The following is a 19,218-nucleotide window of genomic DNA, read 5'->3' as shown; positions in this document are numbered from 1 at the left end:
ATAAGCTATGACAATGAAATGTTCGCAGTAGTGACAAATGTCACAAATGCCACTATAATTGCTACCCTTTGGGAGATGGTAAACTTTGACATGAAGAGGTCAGGGGGCTGTGCATTAAAAGTTGGTGGCTGGCCAACTGTAAGTTTTATTTTGTCCTATTTGCTAAGTAAGAAACATACATTGTACACAAAGCACTGAATTATCTGTTTTTATCCGCTTAGTAATACTGTGGTACACAGTTCTCAAATAATAATGATGCCTCACTTTGGTAAGACACATTTTGTCCTCTGAAGAACTGGTAAGCAAAGCAGATGAAGAACAGGATAGGAAACAGGCCCAGAGTGACATGCTTGGGTCACACATGAAAGGCAAGAGCAACAACTGAGAACACAACTCAGGTCCCCATGCTCCAGCTAGTACCTCAAACACTATGTCACGTTACTTAGCCAAGACAGTACTGGGAATTTTGTTACTATAAGCACACTCTACAGTTACGAGTGCTTCTAAGTGCATGACAACATTTGGGATCCATTGTGTCTAGTACTTACCACTGAAAAACAGCCTAGGAGAGTTTTTTGCTTTTGCTTTTTCAGAAACCGATCAGTGACGCAAGGGAATAGATATCAAAAGAGGCTTGAAAATGATTTATTGAAAAATGTAATTCTTGCCAACTGAACTACACAGATGAATGTAGAAGCAGCTACACTTTTATTAGACTAACATAAAATAAGAGGTGTACGTAGTCATGGAGTCCCTCAAAGGTCCCTTCATCAGTTATCATCTCCCATTCTTGTGAAAGGAGCACTGAGATCTCCAAATCATGTTTATCAGCCAAATTTTCTCCTCCCCCCAATCTAATAAAGGTCTCTTTATAGCAAAAATGCTACTGTCACCCTCTGTCTGTGAAAAAAATCTGCTACAACTCCATTACGGAGAAGGATGTTAAAAGATAAATAGCACTAAGGAGAGCTGTTTGTTTTTACCAGTTGCTTTTGTGAAGGAGAGGTTGACTGGTGTGTATCTCTGTAGGTACAAACTAAAAACAACAGTGGGTGACTTGTCATTGCATCAAAAGCTATATTTCTATTTGATTCCTTATAATGTGATATTTATTAAATATAATTATGAAAAAAATGTAAATGACAGGACAGCAAAGAAGGACTTCTTTTCTAAATAAACATGCCTCATTTCAGAGGAAAAAGAGTGATGCTCAAGAGTGACTTAAACATACTTGGGGTCTAGCACTCTTGCTAAGAGGAGGAGGTAGTGCTAGACCTTAAGCAAATGCGTGTAAACAACATGAAGAGAATGAAAATATAGAGTAAGGGCAAATGGGACCAGGAAGACAGATAGATAGTAAATGGAATCGAGTAGGAACTAGGATACAAAACAGATGTGGAATTTCAGGAAAGATGCTGATACAGACTGCAAGACAAAATAAGTACAGCCAAGACAAAAAAAAAAAAAAAAAAAAAAAAATCACAGTATCTTTCAGTAAAGAAAAATCTAGGTTTACACTGCCAAGGTACAATTTTTATAAAGGATTGTACTTACAATTCTGATGACACAGATAGCCTTGTTTGTACTGTAAGGCTGCATGGGCTAATACTTAAAAAAAAATACATCACTACACTAAATACCACTGCATTTTTCATCATGATATGTAATGTAAAAATGAGTAAAGAACTCATTGTTACTACTTTGAAATGACAGTAAAATCTTGTGGCAAACTGCTAACTTCTTCTTTGGCTTTCTGCATAAAAGTATATCTGAAATACAGTCCTTTGTATGAAATTGGAACAGGAATGCTTCGCTTTTTGGTATCATTTGAGACCCGATTCTCAATCTATGTGGGAAATGAGAAGGCTGCAGTAGGCTCTGCAGCAGAACGACAGGTTGTGTGCTGTAAAATAAAGAGAGAATTTTGGCGCATCATATTGGTGTGAAGAAGCACTGCCGTGGGGCTGTGTAAAAGGTGTGCAGGGAGTGGAAGAATAAAGAAAACAGAAACAGAGAGAGAAGCCAGCTGTGAACAGCACTGTTCGAGTTTTTTACTCAACAACCTATTCTAGAAAATGTGAAAGAACACCATCATAATTTAAAACCATTTTTAAATGATTACTAATATGACCTTAATTATATTTTCTTTGCCTGTACCCACGTGTTTACAATCTGAAAGAAAATGACAAGAATGACTGCTAAAGATGCCTCATAGTGCATATTTTCTTGGAAGTATAATTTCATATTAAGCAAATGTCAGTACAAACACGTGCAATTTGTATTACTTGTAACAGTAAGAAATAAATGTAAGGTGGCTCACCACCATTCTCTTCGAATACGGTTATTGTTACTTTGTGCCTGTTACTGTGTGTATTTTTGCACTTTGAAATATAAAGAGAAGGATGTTATTAAAAACATTGCTCCTTGTTTACAAAAAAATGAAGTAAATACTAATATACAGTCTTCAGTAAAGAACAGACTGTGAATTACAATGGATTTTGATGGGAATACTCTACCAAAATTCACTGTTTCTTTAAAGTGTTAAATTTGGTTAACACTTAATTTCAATGTAAGTGCAGAAACAAACTGAAATACAATGCTGTGAGAAAGACATTGAAATTAATTTAAAAATTATTGCAGATACCATGACAGAGAAGAACAAAGCTGTAAGAATTTGTACTTTTAATTTCTTCTTTCTCTATTTTACTCAGCTGGGTACCCTAAGATCAGTATTAGTCAGCAGAAGAGAACAAGATTCTGTGCTGAACTTTGACCAGAAGTATATTAAATTTGTATTCATTCCCTTCTCTGCTGTCTGACACATTTGGGTAGGAAACAAAATCTTCACATCTCTTTGCTCTATGCCTGAGAAATGTGGAAAAGACACTAGTTGCCCAACCTTTGCTCCATTCTTTGTGCCTGCAGTGAACAATTGAAGGGACTGCACAGAGGTATGTTTTTGTCTCCCAGTATTTTCATGTCACAGTTTGTCCCTGTAAATGAAAAACCAAATGGCGTTTTTGAGCAGATAACACGTCTGATCCTTCAGGCTTTCTGGGCCTGAAGAAAAACCTACTCATGCCAACAAAAATCTGCAAAGTGGTTTCTGTGGGGAAGTGGTTGAGAAAACAACCTGTGGGGCACTTGCAGATGCTATGCTCAACATTTGTACACAAGGTAGAATGAAATTAGCAGTTAGTTAAGAACTGAAAGTTGCAATATTTGGCGTGGGCTTTTTTGTTATTAATTTCCATTATTTTCTTTTGCTTTCTTTTTAATTTTTGAGTAACAAAAAAATAACATGAAACATTTACAAAGTTATTCATTGCAAAAGAAAAAAAAAAGAGTATTTTTTAATATATTTTAATACCTGGTTATTCCGATCTGTTAAAAATTATATACATTTGGCACAAGTGTCCCAGTCTCTAAGCACCTTATTCCTAATCTGAAAAAAACCCCCTGCAGGATTCATTTGGAAGTCTACATTGGTGTCAGAGTTGGCCTTCTTAAAACAAGATAATAACTATGGCGCTCTGCAAGATGGGCTTCACTATCATTTTTTACAGCACTAAGTAAATAATCCATTTTTACTAAATCCATACAAAACTATAAGGGCAGCTGTAAACCTTATTTAATTCCCCATTATTCTGATGTGAAGCTATTTGGTAGGCTCATCATCATCTCTTTTTCCTGTCTGTTTGGGATTTCCTATGTGCTCTTTTCCACATTTCTGCCTCTTTTTAGAATATCTTAGGTTGATCATGGCCTTTTCTACAGAAGACACTGGTAGACTCTTTCAGGGGAGGTAGAACTTCTAACCCTTAAACAATGAATTTGAGGGTATTTTTATTCAAGTACGACATTAGGGCAAGTGCATTGCTTAGGTCAGAGCTGTGGCCCACCTTGTTGCCTGACTTTATTTAAAATAATGCCCTTGCGTCTGTAACGCAGAACTGGCTATTAACTGAGCAATCCCTCATTCTTTGGAAAACTGTATTGTATCATGCTAACCTCTGAGAAAATCAAATAATTTCAGTCCAAATTAAAAAGGATTATCTACTCATTGGAAAGAGTATGTTTTTATTTTACTTTTCCTTTACATAAAGTCTTGGAAATATCTTTAGTTAGCTTGCATCGTCAGGCTTCTGTTAAAACCATAACTGATGCAAACTTCTAGCAAACTTCTATGTAGCATAATACTAAATTTTTTATTATTTTATTATTATTGTTTTCTTCTAAGTAGAAGACAGTTATATTCAACTGTGTGTTAGAAATCACAAGCTTCTCATAATTAGTAAGAAATTCCTGATCAATTTGCAACAAGGTATATAAAAGAAAATATAAGAAACATAGTAACTGAGTTTTTCACCTGCCACTATTATGGGATTGGCTTAAAAATCAGAATGCTTTTATTAAATTCTTAAAAGCAAATTATTTTTCTAGTAGTTCATGAGTAAAAGTTAAGAATTGTTTTATTAAGAGAAAAATAACAAGGAATCGTGATATTCTAGGCAGTGATGTATTAAGAAATTAAAACAATACATTTAAGGGATTAATAACTGAGAAGTCAGAGGGAAATTGTCATCCAGCTGAAGTCTTTCTGATAGGATCCTAATGTAATTGGTTCTTTGTCCTCCACTGCTTGACATTTTATCAATGTGCTAGAAGAAAACATCAAATCATCTAAGACAATTACTGTGGATTACACAAAGACAGATAATGAAGAAGCCAGGTCACTGATCCAGATCGCTGAGGTGAATTCGAACAAATACTACGTATTACAATACAGCCAGGTAAAAAAAAACAAACAACAAAACATACATCTAGGCCCAAAAATAAACGTAGTACTTACAGGATAAAGAAAACACAAGATCTACGTGATCATGGTGGGTAGATGGCTGAATTTGAGCTTGTGTCGTTAAGCTGGCCAATGGAGGGAGGTCAAGCTTTGCTCTGCAGCTTTACAGCCACTGAGGTACCAAGGCACGGTCAATGCGGGGAGCAGCAGAGGAGCTTCGCCGTACAGGGAGGCGGCTGGGGTCGATGGGGAACCCGAGGGCCTTCACCACAAGCTGCAGCCCCAGAGGAGCCGGGCAAGGTGAGCGGAGCGGGCCTGGGCACAGTCACCACATCAGCCACAGCCTGGTGAAGCCCCTGACGAGGAGGCCACGGTGAAGCCAGGAGATGAGGTCTGCAAGGCAAAGGTCAGGGTCGGCACAGCACAAACCCAAATGCATTCATTGCTTTCACTTTTCTGTGGATGCATTAAAGTACATCGTGCATTCACAGCCTGGCAGGCACCACAGTTCACAATGAATCTCATTAACATCTGGGTTACCTAGCGAGGCGAGCCGAGGCCAGGCCAGGCGAGAGGCCGTGCTTCCTCCCGCCCATGCCGCCTTCCAGAACCTTCCACCGCCTGCGGGGGGGAGGGCGCGCGCGCGCGGCTCGCTGCCGCCACCGGGGTGCGCTTCCCGCTTAAAGCGCTCAGGCCGAGCCGCGCTGCGTTTCCTCCTCCGTTGCTGCCCATTGGGGTGAGTAAGCTGAAGGGAACGGGACCTGTTCATCGGGTGCCTTTTCTTCTGAGGCGGAATCTCAACGCGCAGAAGGGTGGCTGGGCCTCGGGCGGCCGGTGGCTCCTCGCCCCTGGGAAAGGTAAGGGGAGCGCGGCGGCAGGAGCCCGGTCCCGCGGTGTGAGGTGCTGGGCGCCATGTCGCGCCGCAGGAGAGGTCCTGGGGACCGCTCCTGCTGGCTTTGTCCCAGCGGCGGTGGCAGAGCCCGGTACCTGACTGCCACCTGATCCGCTGTGGGTCTTGTGCGCCGTCGTCCGTCAGGTCACTCCAGGTGCAGTCCAGCTGGTCTGCAGTTTTCGTTGTTCTAAGCCAAGCCGGTCAGTCAGCTCTTCACCAACAGCGGCTCGTTTGCTGCTCTCCTCCCAGGGCCGCGATAGCAGTTGTATCTGTCTGTATGTGGGACGTCCTCGTCCCCCTCAAGTCTGCATTTTTCCTTTTTAATGAACATGCGTATGTCTAGATGCCATCGCTACTCCAGCCGTTTACAGGTAAGCCTTTGTGGGTCGCTGCCTTCAGCTACTGCTGGACGTTTGCATCCTGTTTATTTTTGGTGGTGCCTCCTATTGTCTCTCTCAGCTAATGAAACAATAGGGTCTTGAGGATGAGGTCCTGGTAATCGGCTTTTGTCTTCGTTTTGGAAGACGGTAGGGTAGTTCTCACCTACTTGAGTAAGCCTGGGTACGAAATGACAGTATACTTATCTCTTATTTAGTGGGATCACTCCCGCGCTACAGTTAAATTGCATGTTTGTTCAAACAGGAGCTTATTTAGAGAGAGGGAGGGCCTTTCGCTGTTTAATTCATCATCCACAGAACACCAGTTGAAAACGTGACACTTCGTAAGAGGGAAAAGAAAAACAAACTGAAGATGCGTTTTTGTGGTCACCAGCATGTTGTGGAATTATTGCCATTTTCTTGAATTTTAATTGAAAACTGAAATACTTGCAATTTGTAACTCCCTGACAAAATCACTACGGTAATTACAGCTTTCTCAAGCTTAGGTGTCATTTGTGGCTCATAGCAGTGTTTGAAAGGTTGACAAATAAAGGGATTAGATTGGTTGAAATGGGAGTTAGTAATTTTTAATTAGAATTTTTATTCTTCTTTTCTGAAACATTGCTTAGATAATGATTTGGTGTGGTTTATCATTTTTTTTTTCTTTTTTTTTTTTTACATGTTCCCCACAATCAAAATGTCTAAATTAACGTCTTTTTCCATTCGTGGTGTGTGTCAAACGTAAATGATTCAATAATTAGATTTTAAGTTGTGAAGTTATGCCAATGAAAATGCTATTGTACTTTTAACTATATACAAAATCCTTTTTTTTTTTTTTTTTGGATGCCTGTGTATTTGTGTCTTCATTTACTGTATGTTTCAATACGGTTGGATTTGGTAGACTTTAAAGAGGTGCCTGAAGGTAAGCGTGCATGCTGGGCTTGTCTGAATGTGGCTAAGTGAAGTTTAATGATAAAACTGAAGATCTTGGCCACTGAAGTTCCAGTCAGAAGGAAGAGAAGCTAAAAAGGGCTTACTGACTACTAAATAGGGCTTAATAGTTGAAGTTCTTCATGTTACTCGTGAATTTTACAAATCTGTGATCTTAGCTACTTCTTTTTGATGGAGCTGATAATTAGCATTATTTTATGCTGAACAGGTGAGATTATTTAACATTAAGAGCAATAAGTATTGAGGGTGAAAGAAAATGTGTGATGGTGGAAAATGAGGTGTATGTACTGGTGGGAGAGCTCAGGTAACTAAGTAACAGTTCCCATTCTAAAACATGAGGATTTCATTTATTCACTCTGTGTGTGTGTGTATCATGAATTGTATGTTAAATATGTAGTTAAGACAGTCAGTCAGAAGTCTTTATATAGACCCCTCAGTGTAACAGGGTAACATAGCCATGAATTCATGGCTTCCAGAAGCTGTGAATATGAACCAAAATCCTGTCCAGGATGACGATGATAATTAAACTCCTATTAAACCCAAGGTATAATGTTCAGGCAGGACATTGTCCATATGTTCTATTTTCTCAGCATGATTCATAAATAAATCACATTCTCATTAAGAATACTCATTCTTTCTACTTTTCATTAGGGATCTTTGGCACTCTCCTACAAAATTGATCTACTTCCTGTTATTCTTGTATTATGCTCTTCTGACTTCCTACCGATTTATTTTAAACAAAGAAACTAGCTATATAAATTCAGCTTCACAAATGTATCCAAAATGCTCTTTCCCTTTGGTAATAATTGTATCAAATATCCAAGTTGAAAGAAGAAGAATACAATTGTTTCTGAGAATAGATAGTTCTCTTTGCACATCTCTGTAGGATATAACTCATTAAAATGTTATGTTCCTTTTTGTTTTTCGTCACTGTCCTCTTCATAGTAGCATGATCCTTCTGTGCATGTGGATTGTATAACCTTGCTTAATGCTGACTGCCCCTGCTTTGTACTTTAAGTGAATGTTGTCGCTACAGTCCATGTGACATTGTATAACTCTTAAGAGACAGCGAAAAGAATAGTATTCATCTTAATATCGATTCTTGTGGCACTCCTGTACTTGCTGCACACTTCAAAACTATTCCCACTTGCAAGTCTCCTTTGATTTGAAATCTGCTTTTATTAATCTACTCCAGTAACTCAGATATTTTAAGGTAACTTTGTAAATTTGCTCTTTATATTGGGCTGCCTCTAAAGCTTTGCAAAAGTGTAGATAAACTATATTAGTTATCTTGCATCTTTTCTTGTATCTTTTTCCCTTAAGTCTCCAAAATGTCTTTGTTAATATCCTTTATTAATGATTGAAGCAATTGAATGATTTGTGAGGAAAGGCTATTGTATTCTAACGTCCTTACAGTATGCTGTAACAGTAGGGAAACCAAAGGGAGGTAGGGGGAAGACCTTTGGTCAGGGAGTTGGACTTCAGCTGGGAAGCTTCTCCTGCTTCAGCAAGCTCAGAGGCTGGTTGTGTGAAGACAGGGACTACCAAGTTAACCGAACAGCGACTGTCTGCAGCAAAGGAATCTGGTTGGGAACCACTGAATTTAAGTACTCTTCTGTTGCTTGTTTTGACATTTGTGCTGTGACAAGGGGCTCTGTTAGTCACCACCTTCTCTACTGAGAAGACACAAAAGTCAGCCGCAGTCATTAATGAATATTCTGAATATTCTTCACAATATTCATTAATGTATTCATTAACAGTGTATACTTTCCTTGTATATACTGTGTTGGTTATCTGTACCCAGATACCCTCTTGACAGCCTTTCTTTTACAACTACCCTGTTCTTGTCTTAGTACAATAACCAGGTTTTAAAATGGTCATCATAGATTCATGCACCTTTTCTGCCTGAGGAGAGGGAGAAATTAATTGATTTGCATATGTAATGAGTATTTTAATGGATACACACCTGTGCTACTTCATCTCATTCTCATTTCTTGTTGCAGATAATTATTTAACAGAAAATACTGTAGCAAAGCCCATACTGCATATGTGTGCAAGCAATGTAATGGCTAGTCAACTGCAGTTAATACTTTATTATTTTAAAATAGCATGTCTGTTTAAAATTTCAGACTAACTCTGCTTCCTCAGTGGTTCTTTGGGCTAAATACTAGCTTCAGATATTATCAGTGGAGAGTGAATCATGCTTTCCTTTTTCCCTTGGCAGATGACAAGTGTGTTAAAGATCCTTTTCAGGTTAAATTATAATGCTTGGAATTTGTTTTCCTGTACAGCCTTGTAATTTATTTTAATTTCTGATTGATCAAGTGTCTGTTCTTAAAAGTATGCTAAGAGTTTCCTTATGCTCCTTTTGAGCCCTACCAAAGAGCTCCAAGTTAAAATCCTCATAATGGAATCTGATACAGGCTTAAACTGAAACAGATGTTAATGTGTGAGCCAGTGAAATAAGCAACAGTCACTGCTGCATGTACACTTTTTATTAAATAGTGCCCTAGAGGCTAGAGCATAGTCTGGTTTGTGTCAGGGCCATGGTTGCACTAATGGGCCCTAATTGCCCTGACCAGACTTACCTGGGGCCTTCTCTCAGCCCAGATCCCCTGCGCAGTCTGCCGGTTGGTCCAGGGCCCTTGCCCGTGCTGTATCACAGGTGTCCCTGGACCCAGCTGTGTCTCCTGCTGTCTTGGCTTACTGTCTGTTTTTCCTGGATGGACCTTGGAGCTATGCTGTAGGTGACTCCTCTACAGTCTCATCTCTGGTTCTGTCTCCAGGAGGAAGGTTGAATTTGTGTCATAGCCTGCACTCCAGTCCTGTCTCTGGCCCTGCCTTCTACCTCCCTGGATATACCCTGGACCTTGCCTTGTCTGGACCCTGTGGAAGCTGTCCTTCTCTCAGCCTGGCCATGTTTGATCCTGTGGGACTGTGCCCCCTCTTTGGTGACGCTGCCCTTGCCTGTGCTGTGATCACCCCCCGTTCCTGACTTATCTCTGCTCTTGGAGCAGCCCACGTTCTTGCTCTTCCCTGACAATTTGTTTGTAACATCATGTTTGCAATCTCTTGCAAAGTTGTTCAACAACATTGTAAAGCTTCCGTCATCAAGCAAAAGCTCATATTGCACATCTTACACAAAGGGTCTTGTGTAAAAAGAAATACACTTTCTATTTGAAGGAGAAACTTTTCCTGCCAGTGGAGTTCCCAGGTGACATCCAGATCTGCAGTATTGCAGAGACTTAATGGACAAAGCAAATGGAACCTGGTTAAGAAATGTTTCCCTTAAAGGTAATCTTACAAGCATAAGTAAAAGTGACAGTTGCCATCTGTAATCTGGAGCTTCTCTAGATTTCATTCAGTTTCTCAAAACCTGTGAATTTAGTATAAAGAGAAAATTTCTGTTGTTCACATAACTTAGTATGTTTAGAGATGTGAAATGCCTGGACAAAAAAGCAAGAAAGGAGCAGGGGAGAAAAATCAATCATAATGACACTTTTGCATGCAAGACTACTAAGACCTGGTAGAAAACTCTAGCATCATGGGAACAGGCTACCCCTGTTCGTGGCTACCCCTTTTAGACTGTATTTAGGATCCAGAATTTGCTTTTGAAGAAATTAGGGTGTTAAATGAGAATATTGCTTCTTAAATTCAATAAAAACAAATAAGCATTAAACTGTAAAATACGAATCTATTTTTAGTGAAGGAACTATAATTATTTTAGAGTGTTTTTGCTTCCTTAACATGGAATTAAATCAGTCTTAAGCTGTCTAAGAAACAGGAGTAATTTTGTAGAATAAGACCCACAGAACTGTGTGGTATCTTAAGTGTTTTGCAGTTTTTTTGTGTATTGGTGCTCTTGTATTTGTGTCCAGCGCACTCCTGTTGCTTCCTCCTGCTCCCTGCACTAGTGTGGAGAGCAGTTCAGGGCAACATGCTCATCCTTGGCGGTGGGGGAAGCAGACGCGTCAGTCTGGTAGTGTTGATGTGTCAAAAGAGGGGAAAAAGGAGTGTTTCTTGTGCTGTTTCTGAGGAGATACAAAACAGCTCAAAATGGTATGACATGAGAAAAGAACATGCTTTTGAAAACCCTGAAGGGACTGAATGTTTTGTAACAGTAAGTTGGTTTGTTAAAATCTACTGTTATGTGGAGGATGTGCAAGATGATAAAGCTTTTCTACAGAACTGTATGTTTTCATTCTGCTTTTATGGTGGAATACTTCTATTCAAGTAGTTGGATCTCTGTGTAGGAAGAAACAGTGTCCAGTGTGAGAAAGGTAATGGAATTAAAACCTGAAAAAATATGTGATACAATGGAAATTAAATATGTAATGAGTGAAAGACAGGTAGATGTAGATTTGTATTCCTTTCTTGCCTTCATTTAAACTGCTAAATAAATGTTGTTCAGTATTTCAGTAATGGAGACATGATTTTATTCACTCAACATTTAATAAAACTATAATTCAATGCTATATTGTGAGTTTACTTGCACAGAATATGAGCTACAGGAAGAATCCAATGGTAAATGGGCAGTCTGGCAATCCTTTGAGGTTTTTGTCATGTATGCATAGCTTCTGTAACACGCACCATGTTTCATCTTTTATGTTTCTGTATCACAAAGATAACTATGGGAGCTCTCTGCGGGTGTTCAGCAGTTAAGAAAAAGTTGGAAAAGATTAGGACTTAAACAAAGAGTGTTTAGCTGATTAGGCTACAGTAGAATATTTTAGACAGCACACACAACAGGGTGCTACTACAAAGACTGTTACAGTATCAAACTAAGTAACATTAAAAGGAACAAGATGATTTAAATAGGGATTATTTTTTTTTTAAGCTCTCTGTTAGGGGTTTTTGTAATGTGTAAATGTGTGGTACCTCGGAGTACCAAGGAAATCTGCAGAGCAGAATTACCAGTGAAACTTGCAATATTTTTTGGCTGTTTTCTTTTCAAACTTATTTTGCAATTACACAGAAAGTAAGTAGTATCTTATTGTATATTTCCAGCCTATTTGTAGTGGTAACACTAAACTTTTTCTTTTTTTTTTTTTTAAAAAAAAAAGGAAGGCGGAGTGATTATAAATTGGTAGTCATGAGGTATATCCACATTTTTAAATTGGTGATAGAATATATTCCTCATAAGAATTTTTCGGTGTTATTCCTGTGAGATGAGAAGACCAAATAAGTGTTAAATACTTTTCATTGTGTTATGTAGCCTGAAATGCATTTAATTTCATTTCATTTATACTAGCAAGTTTGCTCCAGGAAACAAAAAAAGATAGCAAGAAAACATCATAGATTAATTTACATAAACATGGAGCTGTTACAGTTTTGCAGCCATTGTTGTGGTGATCCTTTCTATTGGATCAGTTAAGGCCCTAGCAAAATAATTTTGTTTGGGACTTGGTATGTTTTTAAGGCTTTGAATCAGATGTATTTAGTTTTCATGAGTGTTCTGCTTCAGAACTTCCGATGTGGTTCAAAATCAAGCCATTTTTTTTGTGAAGAGAGCATCAGACAAATCAAACACCTGGACCAAATTTGAAACAGTGAACAGCTACTTCCTGTTCATCCCTTGAAATTTCAAGTAAAGGCATGCAGAGTAGTAGTCTTAAATGTCGTTTTGGACTTGGTACTGGATAGAACTGCAGTGTCTGACAAAATGTCAGACTTGCAAAAGGGAATATCATTTGGTTTTGATGCTTCTCAGAACTTGCAAGTTCATATGGCTGCAGCACTTGCTGCCCATCATGTTATTTCCCTTGTAAGCAGGCAGCTCTAATGTCAGAGATGGAAATGAGTTTACACTTTCTTTACCTGTTTTACTGAATTTTTTAGTCTTCTGCATGCCAGGGCTTAGTGATCCTACTCATCTCCAAAGGCTTGTGATTGTGCCTATTTCTTGTGTGATAGCATGAAAATGATTAAAGGATGCTCTCTGCACCACCTTCGGAGTCATGTTGAAGATTTTGGGCATCATTATAAAAGTTATCATACTTGGAACCACTAGCTTTGTAGTAACACTGGTGGTATTTTTATCAGTGATCCTGCTGACCTTCTGTATTTTCTTACAGAGTCAAATTTCTCATTAACAAATCTTGTGCCCTGTTATACGACTCTGATGTCAAAGTCTCTATTGTGTATGCTATTTTGTTGTACATTTTTGTTTGACTTGAGTGGAGTTTTCTACCCAGAGTTTTCAGCTAGTTCAGTATGTTGAGCTGAAAATAATATGTTTTCTTCAATACTGGCTGATTACTTAAGTAACGTTATGAAATATTTCTGGGAATGCAGATTGGATGTCTCTTACTGTGATTTCTTTTAATTGGTTTACGTACTTAGAGGGCTCATTGAAAGTCTGGATAGATGACTTTGTCACTTCTGGACTGAAGAGCTTGTGAAATTTTTACCCTTTGACTTCAAAAGCATCTCTTCAGTGATTAGGTCCACAGTACAGTTCTGATTCTTTGAGTTGGATACAGAAAATTGTGGCTCAAGTGCTAAATAAACTATGTTACGTATTACACGTCAGAAACTAGAATGTCAGACTTTAGCAGACTAATTCGTACTAGATCAAATGGCTATACCATGTAATTCAATAAATCATTTAGGTTTTGTAACATTTTTATTTTTAATAAGAGTAGGATGTCTCTCTGGGCTGTCATCCACTTAGTAGTGGATTGATATAAACCAGAGGCAAATGATATAAACTTTTTTCCCCACTCTAAATAAAACTATTATACCCATCTATTCTTGTAATATAATGAAGTGATGGTGTAAACATACTTAGCTTTTACTTCGTTTATATATGAATTTGGAAGAAAGCAGTATACACTTGTGAAGAAAAAGGAAAAATAACATTAAATGCATGGGTTTATCCAAAAGTCTGTATACAAAGTAGAGAGCAGCAAATTGAACTAGTTAGGAACTGAAAAAAATAACTAAAGAACTATTAAGAATATCACAAATAATATCAAATAGTTGGGTGTATTAATTTATTAATGATAGTGGTACTCTGCTTAAAATCTGTACCTGACACAGTTGCTTGAAACCTGTGCCTCACTAAAATGCTGGAGAGACTCCTTGTGAACATTATACGTGCATAACTCAGTTGTGCTAGTACTCTGTGCAGTTTGGCTTGATAGCCATTGCCCCGGTGGTTTAGTGACATCAAAGATAAGAGCTTTGCACCTTCAACACCTAGTAGAACTCAGTCTGATATTTTAGTTAGCTTAAATATCTTTTTCTTGAGCTTCTTTCTCCCACCTTGCCCTGAAGCACAGAATCTGCTTCCTCCAGTTTTTATGTCCCAAGGTGTCAGCATAGCATAACATGGCAACTGCAGATTGAACTAATTAGCAAAAGGTACTATCCTTTCTTTTCAATGACTGCTGTATAATATTTCCATCATACCAGTGAAATGTTAAATAAAGCTAAAGTTTTGGCTTTTATGAGTATCTGAATTTTCTAACTCAACGTCTTACTAAGATACGTAGTATAATGGTGAGTATGGTATTTTGGTTAGTGCCTTTTTATTGATGTGGACTGTTTCTACTTGGTATCTGGTAAAGATAACTGAACTAGTCTTGTCTAGAAAAAATGAATTAGTGCAGTAAGTAAAGGGACAGCAGCAGTTGAAATATTCTTCAGAATTTGCCTTAATGTCATACTATGAGAGCTAAAAGAGGTTTGTTTCTATGATGGTGTTTAACTTGCTGCTGAAAGTTTACATAGCTTTCTGTTGGGTTAGATGCATGTGAATTTGTGTGTCCTATTCCATTAATGGCCTTAAATGGAACACATGGAACTTGAAAGTGGAGTCTGGTTAGCTGTTCCCACATTAGGATGGGAATATGAAAATTTGTTCTATCTGTTACTGTGCTGCCTTTACTGCTTTAGTAAATCGGCTAACCAGTTTGCCGTGTTTCTTAATCTGTAAAATGGGAAGGAAGGCTTCCCAACACTGTGAATTAATTTGATGCTGTATGCAAAGTATTCTGATTACTAATACTTACCCTTTTGTAGAAGTACATGCGTCCTTCTAGTCAAAGCACATTATAAAGTGCTTTAAGTAAATCTAAACACTCATTTGCTTCATTTCAAATGGATTGTATATTCTCTTGTTGTAAATAGAGTAACTTGCTTTAATTCACAGTTAACTGCTGACAGAAACAGAACTGGATCTCTTTGAGGGGACCCTACCATCCTTCCACTCAATAACTTGGTTACCTTTATGGGTGTACCTTTAATTTGGGGTTTTAGGGAGCCTGTGGCTGAAGTGTGATATGCTACTAGCATGCCTCTTTAATGGATCTTGGTTTGAAAAGTTAGAGTACTCTACAACTATTAACTGTGATGAAGCCAGACACAGAACACAATGGGTCTAGACATCCAGCAACTGTAGGTATATTCTTCCACTCCTTAACCTGTAATGGAGGTTACTGTCCGTAAATCTCAGTGCATTTGTGCATTGTAAGCTTTTCAGAGCTGAAAAACTGGGCTATGTAACCAGGGCCTATTTTGAAAGGAGTAAGTTTTCTGTGGTTCTGCTACCATAGATTATATAGCGGTACACACTATCCATTTTTTCAGGTGAAAGAAAGGAGGCAGTCATGCATTAGCCTGTCTTGGGCCATGAATCTGTTAGTTGTGTGTGTAAGCACAGCTGTTCAGCTATTTTCTTGTCACCTTACCTTTGACTAAGCTTGACCTGGGCTTGCATAGTAATTTTGGAAAGCCTTGGTGACGTAAATAGCTGAAGTAGGTTGGTTTTTTTTAAGAATAAAACAGAGAAGGAGTCTGATTTTTATGGTTATGATATTTGCTAAACAGTCTCAGAATACATACATAAAACCATGTAGTGCGTAACTGGAAACTTATTTCAGTTGAATGGACATCTGGGATTGGTTCTGTACTGAATTATTCAATGTAGCATCCAGAATGGAAGTACAAGCTACTGCTTATGTAAAACTGAAATATAGCCTACAGAAGAAAACATGAATCTGGGAAACTACTTCACTAGAAAGGGATTTATCAGCGCTTAAGTTTATTTAATATCTTGAGATTCCTTTTTGCAATTTATTGTATCAAAAGTGCCAAAGGATTACTGATTTCTTGTTGAATTTATGTGCCTCTCCAGTACTGATAATTGAAATGCTGTAAACCTGAATGTTGACTTGCATAGTATTTGTATGTTTAGGGAATGATGCAAAAGCAATGAAGAAATTAAAGATCAATTTTATTTCCTTACATAATTAAGGAAGCTTGAAAACAAGAAAACCCTGTACAACATTAAAATGATGGAACTGAAAAAAGTCATCATTGTAATTTTTCTAGAATGAACAATATGGGATTTTTTATTTTATTTTCAGCCTTTTCAAGAGAATGTCCTGGTGTTTTGGCCAGATCACAGGAAAGACATCTTTGCATTTGGGGGTAGGGAGGAGTAGGAAAAGGAAAACCTTAGTCTGAAAGCTGTTCACTTCCATGATCTTTGTCTCAAGCCCAAAGTTAAGTAAAACAACAGGAAATATGACCTCTCTGAGTCCAATCAGAAAATCAAAGTGACTGGTTCTGGGCTCTGGTGTTCTCCAGATGTGACATCCGTAAGGTGGTGACAAGCATGGTGGCTGGAGTTCTGAGTAGCCTTGTCTGTTCCTAGGCACACCAGCCCCAGATAACCGCAGCATGCTAGACCGTTCCACGTGGTTGGCTGTCAAAAGAGGTAGTTCTTCCTTCTTGTTTTCTGGTTTAGTAGAGGTTTAATTAGAGATCCCTGTGTTTACTGTGTGTCTGAAAATTAGCAGACAACTAGTACAGACAACTTTAAAAAGTCAAAATTTAAAAAGTAAACACCTTTAACAAAAAATGAATAAACCCTTAAGACAAACTTGGGATCTGTAAAATTTCCTTACAGTGGATGTCTACAGTAAGCTTATCCTTCAATGTACTCTACCAAAACTGTAGTCTTAACTGTAGTTATAAATTTTCTGTGCTAGTTGACTTGAGAGGCAACAGGCAGTCATGTGCCTCAGAGGAATCTACTGCAGGAGACATCTAGCAATTTTACTTGAAAATAAAATCCAAGTAATGCAGTCAGGCTGTACGATTCATTTTCTGTATCTTACCTGTCAAAAATAAGACCTTTCTGGATAGTAGTACTAAGATTTGTAAAGTGCATGGAGATCTAAATCTGGAAGTTCTTGGCTATTAAAAAGAGGAGTAATTCTGTCAAAACTTGTGAACTTACATGGGCATATGTATTCAGGAAATACATACATTACCTATCCTGCTGTTTTGATTTTAGTTATAATAATCTGTAAGAATTAAGAACTATCATGAAAAATGTGGACCACATTTTAGCTATTGTGTTTTCTTTGTATTCTGCTTTTTCACTGAACAAGTCTTTGGTCATTGCCAAAAAAGGATGCATCTCCTTTTTGAAGGACATAGTTCTGTGCAATCCAGATTACAACAACAAATGTCAGTTTCTAGCATGTTTTTTAAGTAGGCTGCTGCAATGGCACATCTATTAGTACTCAAGAAACGCACAGAAACCACTGCTGAGGTGGTGTACTAACATGACACCGCAAAGGATGGGGTTTTTGGAGTAATTCCCAGGAACAATTCAGCTGATTTGCTTACCTGCTTTGTAATGTCTTACCCTAGCATTGACATGAGTAAAATTCAAAAGGCAATAGTTAGATTTATTTTCAGGAGACTTTTTTACCCACCTCAAGAGTTCTGTTATGATTTCTGGCACTGCAGGTGCCCAAGATGGCAGAGTTTTCCATTTTTTGAATTTCAGAGAAGGAGAAACAGTTGGCCTTCAGTGTGGGGGAAAGTAATACTGAGCAGGGATCTGTGTGTTGAAACTGGTCCAGCCTGGTGGTTCTGCTCTCTGTATTTGGCAGAAGATTAGTGTAATGCCTATACAGTGATGCTATGAGGGAATTACTGCGTTATCTGGGCACGGCTGAAGAGAATTCAGTCCAATGACACAAGTATGTTAGCATTGCCAAAACATAAGGAAGAGCAAAAATTCTCCAGATATCTCTCGAGGGACAGTTTGTCATGGAAGTGCTTGAATGCTGTGTTTGGGCACTTACCCTTGTGTCTATTTGTCATTACTGTGCTTGATTCAATGAGAAAATGATTCAAAACACAGTGTCATCTGCCTCTTTCAAGCGGAGACATTTTTCATTGTTTCTAAGTGAAACTTCTGTGAATTCCGACTTTGGTATTTTAACTGTCTTATTCATGTCCTCAAGCAGAAAAGTGTGTTGCTTATTATCTACTCTTTTGTATGTTGGATACAGTTTATGCTTTAGAAGTGCTGTGCTTCTGTTTCTACTGATATTCCTGTGGGAACTTCTGCTATCTCAACTAGGCACTGGATCCAACCTTTGGTGGTTTTATTTTTAATGAGGTATTAAGAACATCACACACCTGCGTTTCAAGTCTGTTGAATGTATAATAATAAAATGGAATCATATATTGTATGTTTCTTTCTCTGGATACTTTCTGATGCTTCTGTTAAGTCAGGCCCTCTTCTGCATAGAGTTGGGTTCATGAACAGTGCGTTCCTGTGCTCTGAAGTAGCCAAAATACCAAATGTAGTCTTTTCCCACAAAATAGATTTGGTTGATTTTAAGATCTTACCTGGAGAGCAGCATCCATTAGCTGGATGTGAAAGGCCACCAGTTAGACTTTGTGAATCAGTAACATGTAAAAAATGAAAGAAAAAAAAAGAGCACTCTTAAATTTCTGATTATTTAAGTCAAGAAAGAAAACACTTAGCTTTGCAGAGTGATTTCCAACATACTTGAAGGAGGACTGAAGTGTTTGGTGCTACAGCTTTGATGGACTTTTGTTTTGACGTTACTACTTATTGACCCTCATTTTTGTACTGACAGTGTAAACTTTTAGTCAAAACTGTGCTCAAGACAACAGTAACTCCAGTCATCGGGACCATGGCTGGGTTCCTATAGGAAAGCAGCAGACAGAGAAGCTGTAATAGTTGCACATGTTGTGTATTCCATGTGATGAATGTGGCTTTGAAAAGTGTTATGTTCATGTGTTTGACTTTTCCAGAGGGGTTTCATGGCTTTATTCTCCCTTGCTTCTGTACACCGAGATGTGCAGAATATTCTCCATATGAATGGTCTGTTATGTTTGTGATATTGCACATAATGCCATGT

The sequence above is a fragment of the Ciconia boyciana genome, chromosome 12 (assembly GCF_034638445.1).
Source record: "Ciconia boyciana chromosome 12, ASM3463844v1, whole genome shotgun sequence".
In the NCBI taxonomy this organism is placed as follows: Eukaryota; Metazoa; Chordata; class Aves; order Ciconiiformes; family Ciconiidae; genus Ciconia; species Ciconia boyciana.
This window is presented reverse-complemented; position numbering follows the sequence as displayed.